A 19908-nucleotide genomic window follows, 5' to 3' on the forward strand; every position below is an offset into this window, starting at 1 on the left:
CCGCAGGTCCTACCACGGTCTAGTTCTTACGCTATGTCACCATCGCCAGCGTCTTTTGGGCCCTCAACCATAGCGGTCAGAGTTGGCAGAACTTAGTGTTTAGTGATGTGTCACGTTTCAACTTGTGGAACGCCGACGTACGTATCCGTATCGACTGACAACATTGTGAATGCTACGCTAACATTTGCTCTCTGCAGCACAATCCTTACGGTGGGGCGGAGTAACGGTCTGGGCAGCCATCAACCATAGGTTTATGCCACAACTCGTCGTGTGCCAGGGTAATCTACCAGCCAGATGTTACATCGGTCAGATACTAGTATTACGTCCTATGGTTATCCCTATATTCCGTCAAAGGCGAGGATTGGTCTTTCAGCATGTCAACGCGCGACCCACATTGCACGTGTCAACAGGAACATTTTACAGACGAGCAATTCGACTGAACACCATCTAGATTACCTTGAACGGCGGTTACGTCAACGTCAACCATAGTCTGACAACGTCTTGGAACTGATTACAGCGCTCCATCAGGAGTGGGCCAGAATCAAACGAAATTTGCTACGTAACTGGTGCGGGTCCATGGGGCGACGTCTTGCTGCTGTGGCTGCCAGTAGAGGTGGCCGCTCGTGCTACTGATTGTGTCAGTGAAATTCCTCTGACCAGGTTTTTAAAAAATCCAGACTTGAAGCATAATGCGACCATGAAATGCTGTCTAATTAACCATCAATTATTTTAAATAATCAGATTTGCGAATGGAATTGTTTTATTCTAATTTTGAATCACAATTAACAAAATATTGTACAATGAGTTTGAAAGAGGCGTTTCTTTTTCTTGTCAGTGTATTAGGTAAAGCTTATTCCAGGGTTTTGACCTTGGATGACGCCTTAATACCCTGTGCTGTTTCTTGGTGCTGAAGTAGGTGTTCCTCACACAAAAGTCGTGATAAGTACACAGTTCCAAGAGGCGTTGCCCGTTTTCATTTGATTCTCTACTCCAAAACAGCATAAGCAGTTTGGCCAAGCATCATTGTCATTTCCTACATGAGCATTGAAATCGCCCAGTATGATCAGCTCTTCCTTTTGTGGGACGCTTTTGATGGAGTATCAAGCTGGCTAGAAAATTCATCCTTAGTGTTGTCAGATGCCTTGAGAGTTGGAGCATGCACACAAAGCAGATTGATGGGTTCGCTGGTGATGTTAAATTGCAGGATTATCAATCGTTCGGTAAACTGAAACTTGTCCAGCAGTGAGTTCCACACTGTAAAGCCAACTCCCTGTTCAGGTATTTCCTCCTTCTTCTTACCCTGCCAGACGAATGAATATTCTGATTCCTTCAAGCTACTAGACTCAGCAAGTCGAGTCTCTTGCAATGCAGCTATGTCAACTTTCAGGCTCTGTAGCTGATTGTTGATGATGGCTATCATTTTTGAGGTCAGATATGTTCACTAGATCAAAAGTTAGCTAGTTGTTATGGTACGTACATTCCAGCACCCGATCCTGGGCGCTGTTTTCTTTGTTGTTTCTTTTTTTTTTCATTTTATTTCGTGCGAAAGTTACTGTCTATTTGTCGGAGTTTATCCTAAGCCCCACGCACCAGAGAGCCAGGTGGCCAGTGGCGGAGAAACACCTACTTGATTAAGGGCTGCTCAGTTTATTGTGGGCGGAGAACTTTTTCCACCGTCGGAATTACCCCTGTCCTCTGGCTGTACGCCAGTTCAGCTTTGGCTAAGAACCGGTAACTGCCATTCCCCGTGTCGGTTTTACGCTGAAAGCGTAACTGGAGTTTCTCTCCAGGGCACAAGGCCTGGGAAAGATGTGAAGCTGAGTTGCTCAAGTGTCAAAATCCCCCCTCTCTCAATGGCAGAAACCAGAGGGAAGTTGAAAGCAGGGACCATATTCACTGCAGGGGCTGCCGGAAATCTGTCAGGATTTGACAAACAACCGTCACTCTGGTTTTACTGTCAGGATTTATTCCCTAGCCTTTGTCTATCCTCGGTCATCCCAAAAGCAGAGCTATTTGACCCATTTTTGGGTCTGTTGATGTGTATCAGGGCGTATCCACAGACAGGTGGGCCCGGTATGCCACAGGTCTAGGGGCATACCTTCACCGAGTCCCTCGTAGTTTTGCCTTGGACCGCAAGGTGCCCAGTTTCCCGTGCATCGTCGATCGGATGCACTGCGCAAGTCTTTAGTGCTTGAGAGGCTGTGTACTGGCAAGGGAAGACTTACGCACTCTGCTCCTTTCAAAATATAAAATGTTGTTTACACAGCATTTATATGCCACTAAGAGTAAGCTTTTTTCAAAATACGTTGTTTTAGTTCATGCGTTTCATTTTAGGGTTTAAATTTTAAAATCTTTGAATTGTATGTGTAAGTTTTAAGGATTCTTTTTGATTGGCTTAAACTGGTAGACAGGTAAGTTATTCTTTTGTTGTGTTTTAAAGGCAGTTAAACAATTTGTAATTGGAAATGTACATGTACAATTATATAATCTGCCTCTACTAAGAGACACAAAAATGACCAGTATTACTTTATTTACAGGCCAGCCGATACTGAGAGATATAGCAGGGCTGTACAAGTGTTCAAGTGTAAGTAGCATACGTCAAACAGGCATTATTATTAGCTGACATGCTATGTAGTAGACTATCTAATTCGGTCGATAAAGATTTGTACAACATGTCTGACGAACATATTTTAATTGAGGAAGTTCTTGTTCATATGGCCATGTCCCACTCCACAAACCCGATTCGCCATTAGCTAACAAAATAGTAATAAAGATAAAGGTAAAGGTCTTGTTTATCATAGTGTCACCGCTATTGAAAGGGCCAGCCAATTTGGCTTATGAGACAACTTTATTATGCGTACCAATTACCTCCCAATTCATACCACTATGCCAGGCGCCAGGCGGATAGAAGACGGTAACCATTCATTTAACTAGTTCGCGGCTCACGAACCGGCCTTTTCGGTACGAGTCCCATGACAAAAATCCCTTGGACGAACGCTCCCCATGGGGCGCGAACCTTCGACCTCCCGGTCCCGAGGCGGACGCCTTAAACCACTGGGCAACGGTGACAAGGTAAAATATTAAATATATCGTTTAACATTTGTATTCGGCAGACAAACCACTGGAGTGGTCAGATCAGTCAGTGATAGATTACATTGCGGACAATGTCAAGATAAACGTAGATGTTATTGATAATCTGGAGAAAGAAGATAACTATGTGCGGATACACCTACAGCTTCGGAATAATGGAGATACGGATATTCCAGGAGGAACATGGCGAATATATTACTACAGTTTCATTTTTTATATAATTTGTTCATAACAATATCTGCGTTGCCGGTAATTAAGAACATAAATGATCGTGTTTTTATCTTGGAAAAAATAAATTCTTCTCCACATTAAGTAATCAGACGATACTCTTTTGTTGGGTTCAAAAAGTAAGGACAACCTACTTTTCTCATAAGTGCATAAAAGCAATCTGGTCATACCGTTAAAATGTAGTACAAGTGAAAAATGAATGCATAAAATGAAGGCCGCGACTCCATTTTCCAAGTCTACAGGTATCGCAACAAGAACACAACTATATTCCTACACAAACAAAATATGAATACGACTATTCTAAATCCTTAATGTTAAAAATATGTGATCAAAAAATCCTAAAACATTGTCCGTCCAGGTCATCCAGATCATTTGTTAAATGCATAGATATGTTTCTAATTCAACAAACAGAATGAATATCTTTCGGCTTTGTTCCAATTGTGCATGATAAGGTATTTGTAAAGCACATGGCTGTAGTCCAATGGAGTTAATTCCTCATGATTCCGATAGCGTTAAATAGACATAATTAAGAATGACAACACATTAAAACATAATTTTGGCGACAACCAGTACAAAACTCAACATATGGGTGTAAATTTGTAACTGTTTTAAAAAGAATATATTCTAATTTCTAAAGACAAAACAATGTTTCAATGGATTTGACCTTATAGTAACGTATTTCTAAATTTCGGAAAACCAGGCGATGAAAACCACCTAAAACTCTCTTCTTTTTCATCTGGTCAGATATACAGATGTGATGTACACGGATAGATAATAAAATCTGTACAAGGTCCTTCGTATGAGTAGAACGCATCCCAGCTAAATAAAACAATAGCGGACTCGGTTTAAATTCGATCTGTTCGTGAGAAGTTATGAAAAGTGCAACACCCTTTACGCCCTTTAGCTTACGCGGAAATCTTTTATTCAAAAACATTGAACGAACTCCATGATTTCAAAGGATAATAAGGTAAAACAACACTGAATCAAAGAGGGGACTTTTACAGCCGCAACACAATAATTAAAGACTGTCGCTGTTCTGTAAGTCGTCCTTCTGAATCGTAAAATGCAACCAAACTAAATCCCATCACATTTTATTAAAACATTTCTCTGTTATTCTTCTACAGCATCTATGAAGGGAAGGTCGAATACTTGCAGTGCGGTCTAAGACTGGAACATGAAAATGGCGGACTGTATTATTTCACACCTAACGTAGAGGTATTTCTTGGAATTATAGCCGCAGGAGAAACTCTAACTTGCCAGTTCTTTTTTAAATACTGGATGGTATCGCGCACAGACAATATGCCTAATTGGTATGTAACCTCAATAGGAATGAAAGCAAAAGTGATCAAAAGCACGGTAAGTGAAAGCCTAGATTATGTTAGAGAGTTTGACACCCCTGCTAAATGGAAAGAGACAAAAGAAGACCTTTATGATCCGTACTCGCCTACAACCAGATACGATCTTTATAAAACTTTCGACGCTGCAAAACGATCCTATAAAATTGTGCCAACCATATTGGAAGAAAAGTGAAATGAAGGGTCAATGATGTTTTTCATTTCAGAAGACTGGAAAGTAGTGCAATCTATCGATTTTCCTTTTGAAGCGAACTATTTATCAGGTGATACTATTAAACGTCTCCTCACTGATTGAATATAATATATATGTATATGGAAATCATTACGGAAATTGACTTGTAGGCAAAGAACAGGGAGATTTTTTTTGCAAAAGTTTTCTAATAAATTTGAATCGATAGCTTTCTTCAATCACTGTATTTGCAGGTAGTATACTTATGTTATCCATTCCCTTAAAACTCCAATAGTGACTAACTAATTTTTAACTCGATTAAAAGAAGTATGGAGAGTTGTTCTACTCGACCAGGCGGCGTGGTCCTTCCACGTCCGCATCTTGGTAAAAGTTTGATGCACTTCCACTTTATCTCTGTAATAACTTGATGGATTTCTTTCAAACTTAAAATAGTTAATCCTCATCACAACCCGTATCATAAGACACAATCGTCATAACTCTTGCAATGATATTTCATGAATTATCTCCCTTTTACTTAGGATTTCAGGTTAACGTTTTGATGCACTCTCACTCTACCTCAGTTTTTACTTCATGGATTTGATTCAAACTTATTCCACATCATCACCCACATCATATGACACAAGGTCCATAACTCTCGCACCAAGTTTTCATGAATTATGCTCCCTTTTTACTTAGAATTTTAGGTTACTTAATACATTTGACACAGACTTAAGCTATTGTCCAATATCTTCATCCACATTTGAGTCATTACACACTCCAGTGACAGCTCCAGCTTTTTCAGGTGTGCCTAGCTTGTTAACGCAGCTTCGAAATGATCGAGCCCGCTGTCTCTTGTGACAGCTCTTGTCGTTTATGTATTTGACCTTTTTAATTTCAGACAAGCTCAAAACGCCCATTGTAACAGATTCGCAAAGTACAATCGTTACGTTCGTCAAAGGAGATCCGAGCAAAACCGGCCCGGAAGCATATGATTTAAGCATTGATGTACGGAAACGTAAAGTGACAATTACTGCCAATAGCTCAGCTGGCGCTTTCTATGGAGCCCAGTCTTTCATAAGTCTTGTCAAAGGCGGCCACGGCAATTTGATAGAAATGAACATAAAAGATAAGCCAAGGTGAATATACATAGAAGGGTTTACTCTAGTTAACAGCTTTCAGAAAACTCCATGATTAAGCTACTGGTATATGTTAAGTATTTCATATGCATATATCTTCATGCTTCGTTGCAAAACTTTATTTTGAATTTTTGAATTTAATGATGTTTTATTGACGTTAGCGAAAACGCTGTCGTTTCTAAATAGGAAAGTTAAAATGAAAAATGAAACTTATTTATTATTGAAAACATCCCGTAAGTGCCACATAAAATATCGTAGATAGCGCTAAATCTTATTGTTTTAGCAACAGCAACATTCCGTTGTAGCAGTATTGATAGAAGCGTGAGATATGAAACACGTAAGTAAAATTATATAATTTACGTGACAATACCCAGATAAATATATATCAGAGGTAAAATAGATGATTAGTTTTTTCGTCCAGTACGCGTTTAATTTTACAGGTACAGTTACAGAGGAGTTATACCAGATACTTCACGAAATTTCATGCAAAAGGAATGGCTATTGAACTTTTTAGACGTCATGTCAATGTACAAGCTGAACAAACTTCATTTGCATCTGACGGATGACGAAGGATGGAGAGTTGAAATACCAGCTATACCAGAAATAACACAGGTGTCGTATTACGTTATATATTTATGATAATAAAATCTATAAGAATATCATTTTGGAATCATAGAGCGCTATCAATCATAAGGCTAGTAAACGTTTTTTGACTGTGTCTTTTCGTGAGAGGTGATGAACTGTGCAACACCCTCAGGCCACTTAGCAGCGGAATAAAACGGAATTCCTTGGTGAAGATACTTTGAACGGAATCATGATCCTAAAAGGACCAGAAAATACAACAACACGGGCAAATGTGTCTGAGACCGTTGCACTAGAATTGTGGCAGAAAGTAATCTATATGACGAACAATTTAATAGTCTACTCGGTTTGGGACGGACTGGTTTGATATTGGTCCCCTGCCCTACTTCGTCGCTCCCTTAACGTATATGTTTGTGCCTATTTGTTACTTCTCTGTTATTATAGCGTTCATTTGTGTACCAGTGTACATGTTCTCAGCCACCGTGCCTGTGTATACGGTTGTACAAACCAATATTTCCGTGGGCGGCTGTGTTATTTAAACGTAGCTTTTCCAGTTGACATTTGTCCTTGTTTTATTTTGACTGGGTCTGAAATGTTCAGGTATAAAGAAATGACCTCATTCATGTCAATATTAGAACAGCGAATATATTTCATTGATCCAAACGTTGTTTCTAATTCGATTGCACTTCCTATATTAATTTGAATTTTAAGGAACTCTGTGTGCTTTAGATTTTGTGACGGGTGAATTGATAGTAAAATTTATGAGTAAATTGGTGAAATTATAACGTAGACTGGCACTTTATATATGTTTTACTTTATATATTCTGATATTTTGTAATTTATGTTAGAGCTTTCTCAGCGGGAAGTTATTTTATTTACACTGTTTTTCTAACTTATTGAAAATAGGATAAGTGCGAGGTTGGCATGCACTGAACGCGTTTAAATCACCAGTTTGCTTTATATAGGTAACTCACCGTTCCAAGTCGGGGCCCTATTTTTAATTTGTTTTGTCCGTTTCTTATTTTATGTAACGTCTTGTTTGTTATTGTTTTTCTTTCCTTTCCTCGTTGTTCCCCCGTCGCCCCCATGCATTTACGAGTGAGGTTAGGTACCCCCATTGATCTTTCATGCTTGTCTTTGAGTTTGCTGTGTATGTGAGTATGTGTGCGTGTGTTTAGGTGCGTACGTGCGTACGTGCATGCGTGTGTGTGTGTATCCTTTATTCATTTTAATATTTTGCATTTTATTAAAATGTACTTGCTGTTGGATTTTTGAAGCTACCCGTCTGTTAAATTTTTCTGTTACATCTTCTTTTTGTTGTAGTCCTACTTTACGATGCATGGCGGTCTGGCTGTGTTTGGGCTTCTCTGTGCTTCCGGGAAATCTACCCTTACCTTTTTGTATGATAATTGTTTCTTCATATTTAGATTGCCAGCAAAAGATGTCACAGTGATTATAAAGGAATTTGCACAGTTCCACAACTTGGATCTGGACCGGATACGAACAGCTCCGGTTCTGGATACTATACCGTTCATGACTACAGAGAAATACTTAAATACGCAAATGATAGACATATCGAAGTTATACCAGAAATTGAAACACCAGGACACGCGGCAGCCCCAATCGCTGCAATGGAATATAGAGAATATAAAAAAGGGAAATGGAGCAACATAAAAATCCGAATCTTCCAGAAACTTATGTTCTCAGTAAACAGTCTGACAAAATTAAATACTCACCCTCCGTAAATGGACAAAAAGTGCAATGGATCCTTGTTTGAACACAACATACAATTTTATAGAGTCAGTAATTGATACCTTTATAGAACTTCATAGACCAGTCCAGCCTCTAAAAGTGGTTCATCTCGGAGGTGATGAAGTTCCTTCTGGTGTTTGGGATGAATCTAAAGCTTGTCAAGATATGCTTGCACCAGGACAACAAACTACTACAGCACTCATCAGTTGTTGAAAAAAATGTTTTCAAAGCGTGTCGCTGACATCGTTGCTGCTAAAGGGTTGAAACTTGCCTCGTGGGATGATGCCATATATGCCGATGATAAGCCGAATCCCATCACAGACTATGAATCGTATGTCTATTTATAGAAGATTTGCACAATGCATCTTTATTACTGAATGGAATATGAAACTATATAGGTCAGTGTGAAATACTCCCAGAAAAATGTTGAAGAATTTTTCTTTATGTGGCGGCCTTACCTATATTTTCATATGTTAGCTCACTATTATGTATGGTTCTTTGGTATCATAGAGTGCAAGCAAAAGTATTTTATGAAAGGGTTCCGCTTAAGCCGATGCACATTTTATTGTCTGTCATAAACATGTCGATCAGCGTGTTTATTTTTTGGTTTGGCAACGTTTACCAAAGGTGTAAGCTATATAACGGCGGACAGTACACTTGACAGTGTTCCTTGATTCTGTGCCAGTACCTGTACATGCTGCCAACTTTTTCACGTAAATCAGAGGTAGAGGATGATAATTTTTAGACACATTTTATTTTACAAATTGCCACGGAAATCGCACGCCTGGCCCTAAAATCCTAAAATCGAACTCATGACCAAGCGATCCCGTAATTTGCGCTTTCTGTTAGTTTTTGCTTTGTAGGTTTATATACTTAGGAAGGACTTTCCTTTTATAAAAAGGTTTTAACAAATAAATTTTAACACTGCTGGGCACATTCCTCTTAAAAGTCTTTGCCATTTTAGCTTTAGAACTAACGATTATATATGTGCTGAACTGTCGGCTTGAACGTTTTCCTTGTGCTACATTTCCTTAATGGTGTATGTGATATTCAAACTCATCCAATAATCTGTCTATATTACCGTCGATTGCTGGCACATTTCTTTATTCAAGCACATATTTGTAGAGACAAACATTTATCCAGCGTCGACATTAAGATATGTATTTAGATAATTCTTGTTTTACTATCCGTTCCTAGTGTCAATATGTCTTGATATATTAACTAACAGAATTTACATAATTATACTAATGGCATTCGTCTTTCCATTAATAATTTTATTATAACGATTTGTTTCATCATTTCTAAGGAGTGCATCCTTTCATTTCTGCTAAGATGTTTTACTGTTTCGTTTTATTATAGAATAGATAATGAAGTTGCATAAATATAGATTAGGTAAGAAATAAAAATACCAGTTGATTAATATTCTGTTTCAGAGAAGTATATGTCTATACGTGGGAAAACCGCGGACGAAATGCCAAACGGCCCTCTGAATTTGCAAATGCAGGCTATAAGGTATGCGTTTTCTCTTTGTCATATCTAGTTTCGATTAGATGTAATGGTTGTTTTCAGTGTTGCCAAAGGCAATTTAAAAGGTATTTGTTTCAAATTTGTATTGAGATAATGTCGATTGATTTAGTTCGCAGAAATCTAATATAATATGTGAATCTAAACAAATATACAGTCAAACCTGTATTGAGCATTCAGCCAAAGGATAAACACATTCTAGTAACTTAAAGTAGGTGGTTATTGAATACAAGTTGAACATTAAACACACAGTCAGCTGACTGGCTGCGTAAGGGAAGTCGCTGCTTAATACATGTGGTCGGTATTTCAGGTTCAGCTATAAGATTATATTATATATGTGTTTCATAGGTTGTTCTACCGTTAGCCACACATTTGTACTTCGATCATCCTCAGGAACCCGACCCTGAGGTGAGAGGTCTCTACTGTGCCACACGGTTTACAGACACAGAAAAAGTATTTGGTTTAATGCCAGATAACATATATGCCAACATAGACGTTGATCGTTTTGGAAATAAAATTGACGTGAACAATTTATGCGGAAATAAAGCATGTCCAGCAGTTAACAAAACTGAAAATATTCCTGGTAAGTGCTGATAATTTTAAATAAATAATATCATGGAACAGATTTATATGGAAAAAAAATAATTCAACACTTATTCAACTTTTTAAGAGTTATATAACACGAGAGAGAAACAAACTGTTATTCGTTATTTCTTTCTATATCCTTTCGACTACCGCTATCGTACACCGACGCACTACCTGAGACGCCAAATGCAGACTATATTTTTGGGGTTCTCCATTACCGCTACTGTTTTGCAGACGGGCTATCGCAGACGACTAATACGTACCAGAAAAATGGGGGTGCTCATTTCCATAGCGTATAATGCAGTATTTGGGTAAAAATTGTATATTTTCGCAATTGAAAGTAGAAGGAATTAACAAAAATATACTACATTTTTATGCTGCGGTAATTTTTATGTAAAACGGTTGCTACACTATGGTAGTTATGTCCATTGTGTGGTTATTGGTATAACTACACTGTGGCACAACTTATAGTTTCTTGTTTCCTGCAATAGTCTACAATGATATTTATATGCAGATAAAACAAACAGTTAATGTTATTTATTAAAAGTCACATATTTAAACGGCCACTGCATCACTGCGGCAGTACATGCTGTTTTGTGTGAATATGTATTAATACGCTGCGGCACTCTCTTTGGTTTCGCATTCCCTGCATTAAACTACTGTGGTAATCGGGGAATAAATAATGCCTACAGGGTAAGTTTTGATTACTAGTATAATCCTTTCGCAGGGTAACTTTCTCAACACTGTGGAAGTCCTTTAATTTCATTTAATATGTATAACTACACTGTAGTATGGCCTTAAAATTCAAGTTTCTCACAAAAGTCTACTATAGTTCTTAGTAACAGGACGAATAAAACTACACTGCGGTACTACACTGAAATTCGTTCTTCCGAAACTTGGGAATTATTTGCAGAGTGGTTTAGTTGCTGTACCACTTCTCCCTATGTCAGCCCCTACCCCTACCCAATCCCGTCTTACAAGACATATGCATCCCCACACCTATACCTAGTTCCTCACTCCCTGTAATTACTATAAGTACTCTTTTTTCCAGGCACCATAGTGCTTTGGAATTCCCTTCCAGTACAAATTGTGCAAGCCCCAACCCTCAACCAGTTTAGGCAGGATGTAACCAAACTTGCACACAATGCTTAACATGATAGACCTGTTTCTTTAAACTGCTTTTATCTGTAAGTCCTTTTTGTTTTTAACACTTTCAACTGTATTCATGCTTCCAATACACATCGTGTATTACTTTTATTCTCCTGTCCATTCTACGTTTGAAATTCTTGTACAGGCGCGCAGCTGCACTTAATACGCGTAAAGAGGAGTGATGAAGTATAAAAAGATAAATAGATAAACGTTTAATTAATAGTATGTTTTAAAGAGAGGCTTTAAAATATTCGTTTTAGCAGATGCAGTTTCTGCATATCTTTGGAAGTTTAAAGTTTATATTAGAGGAAAAAAAAGAAGTAGAGCTAACGAGTAAGGTTGTTGAACATCTGTTTGAACCGTATAGTGCTTCTAGACACATCCCTTTGGCACAGGCGTTCCTTGCCAGCTAAACCCATCTTTGTAGTTCTTTTAATAAGGGCGAAAATTCTTGCCATATGATTTGAAACCACAGAAATTAGTCGGACAGAAGGATGTTTCGGCAGGAATAATGTAATACATGTAATACATTATAATTCCTGGTTTCGGTTAGTACAATGAACAAAGGACAGCATATGACGCGTCAAATCAAAGATGGAAACATGGTAGCTAGAGTATGGAAGGTTACCGTTCACGAATTAGGAAACCCAAACAAACGCAGGTAGTTAATACCATTGACCGAGAGTTTCAAGACTCACATAAAATTATCTCAATGTCAGGGCGAACAAATGCTTGTCAGTTTTACAGTATGAAACTAAAGACCACCGGTTGTCTTCGAACACCAACGTCATCATTTGGTTCTAAGCAGTGTAAAGACAATTTACACAGGTATAACAATACTCTTCTTATTAAAAAAGTTATATTGATCTAATGAGTAGTTTTAAAGATTTCATGGTATTATTGAGTCATTGCTATGTTACGTGAACGTACTTTTTTTACTCCATGTATATAAATTGGGTCTGAGTCAACAAGTCGCTCAAATCCAAAAATGTACTCAAATTATCGCTCTTGGTCAAATTTCTCGAAATATTTAAGCATGTCAGATGAGGAAAAGTCTGTAATTGTATTATATATTCGACTGCTTTTAACAGGTTAATCTTCTTAGTACAGGATAAAATGTTTCGAGAAATCTAGCCCTTAAGTACAAAAGCCAGTTCCAGAGAAACTGGGTAATAATTGCAGCTGAAAATCAAAATGTCTTGCTTACATAAAAATATTTGTCATCTATTTTCAGGGTTAATCCCCGTGATCTTTTAAATAATACTTTCAGGGAATGCGTTATTTCGTATCATGCGTCCAGAACTGGGATTGGTTAACTAAAGAACAAGTCCATACAGACCTCCAATCCGAAAACGTCCGTAAAACTTATGGCAACCAGAGCAAAACTGGAAACTCCAGAAAATCGATTTCAGTATATATAACCATTGCAAATCACTAAATGTTATAATTTGATACGTTTTATTATTGCTCATTATTACTACATTTTAATAAGAAATCCCTTACTTCAATTTAGCTACATAACGGTTGCAAAAACTCACCCAGGAAGGTACATATTGAAATATAAACACCCCGTAAAATGCCAACAAAATTATCTTGGAAATCGACGAAGAAGAAATGACTGTCTGACTAGCGGACACTTAGCACAAACTGGAGAAAGAAACAGACAGTGTCTAAGATTAGTGACAACATTACATGGTGTACACATTTTTACTATGTGTCGTGTGTATATGTACGTTATGTTTTTTTGTACGAATGAGAAGGTTTGATTGATTCATCTTTTGATAATTAATTTTCACATGCAATATACTTTTCTAATATGAGCTGTCTAAAGGGAAAATGTGTTTAGAGTTAAAGTTTTGAACTTCAAGAAAAACATGTTTCATAAAGTTTGGCTTCTTGTGAATTTTGATACATTGTAATATGGTATAGAAATAATAATCATACAACCGGGCATATTAAATATAGACATAACTAACTTATTAAACAGTTCTACCGATGACATGTTTATCACAGTGAATTTTGGACACTTTATCTTTCTATGCGTCTTTAACAATGCTAATTACCCTACACCCCCCCCCCCCCCGCACCCCCTTGCATTTAGACGGCTATTAAAAAGTACCTGAATATAGATGAACGGTTATTGTCGTAAGTTGTTGACAAAATTGTTACATTCTTACTCAGTTTAAACGGACTACAGTACAAATTCAACAAAAAAAAAAAAACAGGAATTATTTCATGACTTTCAGTGAACATTTTGTGTAACATTACATATGCTCTATGTTACCTTTTGCGATGGTTTGTAAGTAATGAATGATCTTCATTTGTTATAGCTTTCACAACTTGCTTTCGTTTAAATATATATCTATATATATTTTTCTGTCAAATGTTTTTGTTTGCTTTTAATGTTTTACTTTTAGTCTCCTACCTGTTTCTCCGGATCGGACTATAAGTAGACTGTCTATCATGACATTTAGTCCAAAAGACGTTGTTCAGGTTGCGTAGCATTTGATATATGATTCTTCTTACTCATACCTGTTCATAGGAGATTGTCTGTACTGTAGTGTTTTCATTCAGTTGTTAATTTTATTGTTTTATCTTATTATTATCTGTTATAAAAATGTTCTTTTTTGCATTTTACTTTTAGTCACCTACCAGTTATGTCAGCGGACCATGTAAACGCGTCAAATATACGTTATTAAGGTTAATTTAAATTTATTCATATTCATAATCTGTTTTATGGTGTACACGATGCAAGTGCCAAAACAAAACTCAAAAATGTCGAATGACACTTCGTGGTAAAGCTTATAATAGTAGCTAAAAGTGTCTTTTCCTTAGTTTGTTATGCCTTACTGACTTTCAAACAGATTTTAAAATAACTGAATTTATTAATAGCATTATATCTAAATTAAAGCGTATCCCAGTTGCGAGCTGTATTCCGTTGATACTTTTCTTTAAAGTCCAAATTAAGGTATCAATTGTTTAATCATATAATGAAGAATTGCAAGATCTCATTTCACCGAAAGCACATTCATGTACGGTTTTGGAAACAGATCATTTTAGAGTCTGTTTTTGTTTGAATTTACGGTCATTTTCAACATTATTTTTGTTATATCAAGCAACCAGTTCAACTAACCATCGTTCCTGGGAAAGACCAGTACTAGACGCCAAAGTCCGTAAGCAACTACCTACTTTCTCACATAAAAAATCTTAGTCGGTAGCACAGCTCGAACCTGCGACCCTCCGTCTGTGAGAGGATTCAGAGATTACAAGTGCACGAATGTATCTCCTACATTACGGACCCGGACTATAAATTGATATAATGAGTATACAAAGGCACATGTGAAATACTGAATACTGTACCATATATAAAGCATTCCAGAGTATCCATGCATTATAATGCATAATGCATGGAGCTCAAAGTCAAAATTACCATTGTGTACTTTGGGATAATTTAAATGCATTCTTACCTAAAGTTTGAGTTTTAAATTTGAAAAGTAAATACTTCCATAGTGGATAAATTTACACACTACTAGTATGCAATTGGAAGAAGCGATGTGTGCATATGTATTACCGTTGCGGCGTAAAAACGAAGAAGCGTTCTGTAGAGAATTACCACAGTGTATATATGTATGTTTCAAGTGCAATAACAATTTAAAATATTACTGCCGCAGTGTATAAATGTACACTATTTCTGATTACCACAGTGAAATTTTGTATTTCATGGAAAAAAGTTCAGAACTACCGTAGTGCCATTGTGAAAGTAACTGGTGAAAAGTCTACAAAACGCATCAGTGGCAGACCCGTGGTTTTCAGACTTCTAGAATGCCGGAGCCGCATAATGCAGACATAGTAAAATAGCTTTAAATACCGTAGCGTAGAAATGAGTAATTAATTAAGTTTTAAAAACTGAGTTCGGTAATTACCGCGACGAGCAATCATCAAAACTAATGGGTATTTTTGGAGAGTAATGATCCCTTAATTGTCTGAAAAGGATGTTCTTATCAACAAATTGCGATAAAAATGATTTTAGAACATTATTGCGCACGAGACGTTTGGTTTTGTTTTTAAATTTTATGGAGACCTGTTATTTGTTGCGTAATATTATTTAGTATGTCATATGAATGATTTAACTTATTAGTTTAACTGATTCTATACCGATTTGTTAATAGCATAAATGAAAGTTTACACTTCAGATCAAATTCTGCAATAAATAAAAAGCATTCAAATTCCCCTCAGATACAAAGAAAAATTAAAAAATTCCGGTAGTCCTACGCTGTACGATGTCGGTAATCTGGACCCTCGTTTTGATGGTACGTTTTAGGCGTCTGCGGTAGTCAGTCGGTGTATGATAGCGGTAATAGCGACCCCCGTTTTTATGGTACGTATTAGTCTGCTATGGTAGCCGAAAGGATATAAAGTTGCCTCGGAATACAAGTTCGAGGAGGGTTATTCTAAAAATTATGACAATCGTGCTGGAATATAGTACACAGTCTGTGTACAGACTTCAAATGTAGTTTATCCCTTCAAAGTTTTCTCCCTTGACTTACCGTAGTCGAGAAATCCAAGAGGTGAACGCTACAGAGAAGTCTCCCCTTGGTATGGTTTTAAGTAACTGAAAAGTACAACTCCCAAATGCTTTATTCGATAAATAGTCAGCATCTTTTTCAGCCTTGGAAAGAGGACAAAGTAACAAGATCTGGTGAATAAACGGTGTGGTTGATTTTAACCTGTTTTCCATCTCTCGGTTACTTTTGGACGATGACATTTTTATGAGCCGTAGCGACTAGAGACCACGAAGACCAGTTTTTATTATAATTTTGTTTAACAGCTTTCAATATTTTGTCTCTTTAAAAGTTTCCGGTGACTGACTATCCTGACGGTGTAGGAATTTGTACAACAGTACCGCTTGAGTTAGAGAAGATGGAATACAAAACCTTTTTGACCGGTTTATTTCTTTTTACAATAACCAGACTACGGTCACCTTTTTGCAACCATTGTCTTTTATCAACGCAATTATGTGATACATAGACTTTTTCCAGGTCTCATATCCAGTTAGGAGCTGCGGCATTTTGCAATAATCTTTCAGCGTTTCTTTTTTACATATTTGACCCTACTTGGCCTTTGATCTTCGATTAACAAATGAGGCATCCATTTGGCATAAATATTTCTAAAACTCAAGTGATTGGGGAGGATCTCATGAGTTCTACCCGTTGGCATGTCAAGGAAAAACGCTATCTCTGACACCGTGTACCTGAGTCTTCATAAATCAGACGCCTTACAGCAGCATTGTTCTTTGGCTTCACTTCTTTTTTTGGTCTGCCTGGACGAGCCCTGCTTTAAGGACTGACTCACCATTTATCAATTACGTACCCACCTGTAAACAGTTTTCTGTGATACTGCAGTCTTCACATATGAAGTATGCAATTCACTGTGTATCTGCCTTGCAGGTATTTGTAAAGAAAAAAGTACTTTAATATACGCTCTCGGTTTCCATAGCTACATGTATTTTACCTATGTATATGGCTACAGTAGACTGATATTTGTAAAGAAAAAAGTACTTTAATATACGCTCTCGGTTTCCATAGCTACATGTATTTTACTTATGTATATGGCTACACTAGACTGATACGAAACTAAATGTTTCCGAAACGGTGCGCTAGCTTTTAATAAACCTTTGCAGGGTTATAAAGGCGTGATTTATGTATTAGCCCGGTAAACCACGAGACTCTTGCATGTCAAACTTTTACGGAAGCTCGCGATATTCATTAATTTTAGAATGGCCTTCGTATTTTGCTGAGATAGTTTCTGTCAGTCCCTCCTTGCTTATCGTTTACCTACTTTATGTCGTTAGCAATATCATATACCAGCCCTAATATTAAAACTATTCCGTCTTTTTAATATCTGCGAAGACATGAAGGTGTGACGCGTTGCAGGTATATCTAATCACAGAATATTTTTTACTGACTAAAACACATTTCTTTAACTAGACACAAGAAACTGTATTACAGCTTTTAATAACATTCATATAGGTATCCAAGCCTGCATGTTCTCAGAAACAATGCGAACTCAAGGTCAGTTTCATTACATGGCTTTTCCAAGATTGCTCGCCCTGGCGGAATGTGCCTGGCATAAAGCACCATGGGAAGACATTACAGATACTAACAAATGAAATGCTGAGCGTGCTATAGGTTGGAAAGAATTTTCGGATAATCTCGGATACAAAGAGATTTCGAGGCTAGACAAATATACTGCTTATTACCGAATACCACCTGTCCACCAGGTGCAAGGTAAGGTAAAAGGTACAAGTTTCTACCAGCTAATTAGAATGATCTACTGAATTGTCTAAGAATTATAAGGTCGTAAGTGCTGTATATATCTACAGGCTTACAACCTTTTACTTCTAAGCAGTCGGTAATCAAAGAAGGTCTCCATTAACTTCTTGAATTGACTCTTAGACTATCAAAACAGGTATGCTATTAATGTTTTCTTGGAAGTGTTCCATGCTTTTAAATTTTTCTATGTATTAAATCACGACTGACTGCACTAATCATATAAGTTAATAATCATACATTTCTATATTTGATCATATTTGAGCAAAACGTTTTAATTTCTTGACGATATTCTGTCCTAAGATAATAATGGTGCTGATGTCTAGCCACATTAAATACTGCATAATGAACAGAAATAAGATACATTTTCTAAATAAGCGTAAATGAAACGACGCATATATATCTTTTTCCGTTGCCTTAGAGTTGAAGGTGAGATTCTCAAAGTGAAAAAAAAATATGCCAATCTTTTAGTTGAAATAAGCAGGGACGATGAAAACACGTGGGAAGCTTACGAAGAATCTACACTAGACCCCGGAACAAACAAAATACTGCTGCGTTCAAAGTAAGGAACTACTTTATTCTACAAATATGGAACTTTGAGGAGAATTATACCTCGTAACCTCGGCTGGATATCTGATAGTCAGATATGAATTAGTTTCGTGAAGGCCCTACTTGGTAAAATTCTTAGGATAAAGTTTTCTTTCGTATCCCCTCAGGCAAATATATATCGAAACAATCTCGTCTTCTCTGTTTACATTTTCCACTTTCGACATACTACTCGCGCACGGTATTTGTAACGATGACATGTTTATGTTATTATTGAGAAAAGGGGAATCGGGTAGTGAAACCATTATCCGTGACAAAATAGTTGTACTACTTTTGAATCGTATTGATTATAAAGAAAACCCTGATTTACCAGGAAGTAAACCTGAATTACCAATAAAGACATAATCGACTTTTCCGATAACTTTATCGTTTTCTATTTATACACATTTAAATTCTTACGTGTCTGTCTCGTGTTAGGTAATTGAAACAAAAATGTGCAATTCATAGTCATGGTGTGTAGGCAAGAGACAAATTTTATAGTGTATAAAAATAATGAATGATTACTTTAGAGTCACTTATCTCACGATGGGTAAGGCATAAAATGCTTTTATTTACAAACCTTGTATGTCTACATAAAGTACAATCAAACTAAAATTATTGAATATTCAAATGTACAATTATTTCACGTCATAAAATGATTACGCGAAGCAAACATCTTCATCATCAATGCCATCCTGTGCCGTATCTTTGCTATAACTTAATATGGCTGCTTATAAATTTGGCAGTTTTCAGCGGTTTAACGGTATTACAAACGAATTGCAAGAGTTTTTATAAACGCTTTAGTACCCTTTGTAAGACAATCAATTTATTTCTTTATTTACAGATCAAAAACGTCAGACGTAACCAGCAGACATATCGAGATTTCAACGACAATCGTTTCTGGTGTAGCTGGGTTTTCTAGTTATTTATGTCATATTGCATTAACAACATTATTTTACTTCATGCATTGAAATAATATTTCATAACTGATCCATGTGATATATCTACTTTTCGTGTGCATTGTTTAATCAGAGACTAAAAGACTTTTATAATATGTTTATAATGTGTTGGATATAATCACAATTTCATTCAAACTACATACACGGAAGTGTCAAATTATTTCGAAGTTGTTGTGATAACGGCTGCTATGACGTTCAGTTGCATTTAAATGCATTTATCGTTTGCTTTCACTTTCAAGAAATTTCTACAATGTGTCTGTTTATTGTATAACATGTAATGGTTGAAACTTGTAGAATTTCGGCCATACCGTTTGCACAGTGTACATGCATTTTATTTGGTTTAGACGTAGTTTGTTGCAGAATAAATTTGACCCAATACGGAATTAAACGTTAGTATGTTTTTTTGTCATGTGAACAGCTGACAAAATATTGCATTTAAATATCTAAAGGAACATGCATGATCTG

At 36.8% G+C, this 19908-nt stretch overlaps 1 pseudogene; it reads left to right on the plus strand.

Annotated features, from left to right (window-relative positions):
• The first annotated feature begins 1853 nt into the window (after positions 1 to 1853).
• LOC123562095 (beta-hexosaminidase-like) lies at positions 1854 to 17834 on the plus strand (annotated as a pseudogene).
• Positions 17835 to 19908: the final 2074 nt, after the last annotated feature.

The sequence above is a fragment of the Mercenaria mercenaria genome, chromosome 2, assembly GCF_021730395.1.
Source record: "Mercenaria mercenaria strain notata chromosome 2, MADL_Memer_1, whole genome shotgun sequence".
NCBI lineage: Eukaryota > Metazoa > Mollusca > Bivalvia > Venerida > Veneridae > Mercenaria > Mercenaria mercenaria.